General features: G+C 41.3%; 1 protein-coding gene across 1 annotated transcript in view; it reads left to right on the top strand.

Moving 5' to 3' along the window:
• The window catches only part of LRRK2 (leucine rich repeat kinase 2), a 187,507-nt gene that overhangs the window by 121,744 nt on the left and 63,710 nt on the right, over nucleotides 1–2,053 (top strand). The window lies entirely within an intron of this gene.

Below are 2,053 nucleotides of genomic sequence, written 5' to 3'. Positions count from 1 at the left end.
TCTATGAGGCCAGACATGCTGCCTCCCTCCAGCCCTTTCACCAAACCCGACACCAACTGTTCCTCCCACATACCCGCCACCTCTCTGCTGAGTTCTCATCTTCTGACCTCCTCTAACTCCACAAGAGGAAGACAGAATCACCATCAGTAGCCCAAGGCCTATTTCTATGAGGCCAGACATGCTGCCTCCCTCCAGCCCTTTCACCAAACCCGACACCAACTGTTCCTCCCACATACCCGCCACCTCTCTGCTGAGTTCAGTAATTCGCTGTGGTGGCCACACAGAACTCACAGATTATGGGGTTTATTAGGGAAGTAACAGGCTACAATTCAAGTTCAGAAATGCATTCAGTCTCTTGCAGCTGGCCATCTCACTCAGCAGCTGGCAGTCTCAGTAGCACATTGCTCTCTCAGTAGTACATGTCTCTCACGTCTCTCTCTCAGCAGTGTATGTCTCTTATGTCTCTCAGGAGCGCATTCTCAGCAGCACATCTTTATCAGCCAGCAGTCAGAGAGACTCCTGCCTCTAGGAGGGCTCCTTTTCGAGCCTGGCAGAGTGGCCTAACTAACCAATCCCAACATCAGAATTCTATACACCTGAGAGAGAGAACATCCCAGAAGATTGCTTCATGCCACTCTCAACAGAAATGTCCCAGGTGGATATCTTTAACAGTCAGGAACTTTGCAGTTGCTCATGGCAAATTCCACCACAGAGTTTACAAAGACTGATGGCTAGAAAAGCCACATTATGTAGTTTACTACACTACATTAACAGACTTCTCACTTCAAGTCTTGTTTTTCTCAGATTTATCTTTCATTTTCTGATCCACAGAGAAATTGATTTTTCTTTTTATTAAGCATGGTGTATATGTGCTCAGAGTGAAAGGAGCAGTTTAAAGCATAATCTTCCATTGCTAATTTGATTGGAGATCAGACATCTCAAAACCAAACCAAACCCACCGCCATGGTGTCGGATCCGACTCATAGCAACTGCTCCTTGGGTTTCCAAGGCAGTATCATTACAGAAGTAAATGTCCAACCTCCTTCCAAGGAGTGGCTGGTGGGTATGAACCACCAGCCTTCTGGTTAGCAGTCAAATGTCTTCGGTTCTATGCCACCAGCCATCTCAAAGCAGAGTTCTAATTGATAAGGTCTCTTTTTTCTGATTTGTCAACTTCAGAAGTAACCTATTGACCCCTTGCCACAAAATAGGAGGTAAATCAGCACACTTATCCTATCTCCCATTTCCCCTCCCTTCCAACTTCCCTATATTTGAAATTATTTGCTTACATTTGTTTTTCTAATGTAGTCACAACTATACCTTAAAATAATTTACAAAAATCATCTTTTTAGTACACCAAATCTAGACACTATGTTCTGATTCCTTGCTATATAAGATGAGGAAAATTATCACAGTTGTTTGTTTTCCTTTTCCTCCCATCCCCTTCCAATTTCCTATAGTTTATTCTTTTATTTTCATTTAGTTAAAGTTTATGACATCTGTATTCTATTCAGTGATCATAATTAAAGTTTTCATTTTTGTATAGTTTAATTCTGAGAACTGAAACCCAATAAATACCAGTTATAATTAAAGGTTTTAATTTGTAAAATTAAATCATTATACTCTTAGGGAAGGAAATGAAGCCCCAACTTTTTTCCACAAGATTGGTATTACTCCAAACATCAAAGCTAAATTGATACTCTTTATGTATATGTTTCATCATCAGTTGATAAGTCAGATTTTAATTTGGGTCACATTAATATACTGATTATTTTATTCAGCTTTTTGGCTCTCCTGGACTTTCTGATTGTCATTTTTTCCCCCTTGTTGAGAGAAAAGACACATATGTCTATCATGTCTTTAAGAACTTCTAAGTTCTTACTTAGGAGCTCTAGTGGCGTAGTGCCTAAGGCACTTGACTGCTAACCAGAAGGGTGGCAGTTCAAACCCACCAGCCACTCCTTGGAAGACTGGACAATCTACTTCCATAGAGATACTGCCTCAGAAACCCAAGGAGGGGTCACTATGAGTCGGGACCAACTTGATAGCAGTG

The sequence above is a fragment of the Orycteropus afer genome, unplaced genomic scaffold (genome assembly GCF_000298275.1).
Source record: "Orycteropus afer afer isolate SDZICR_OR568_19922 unplaced genomic scaffold, OryAfe1.0 scaffold00100, whole genome shotgun sequence".
Lineage (NCBI taxonomy): Eukaryota > Metazoa > Chordata > Mammalia > Tubulidentata > Orycteropodidae > Orycteropus > Orycteropus afer.
This window is presented reverse-complemented; position numbering and strand designations above follow the sequence as displayed.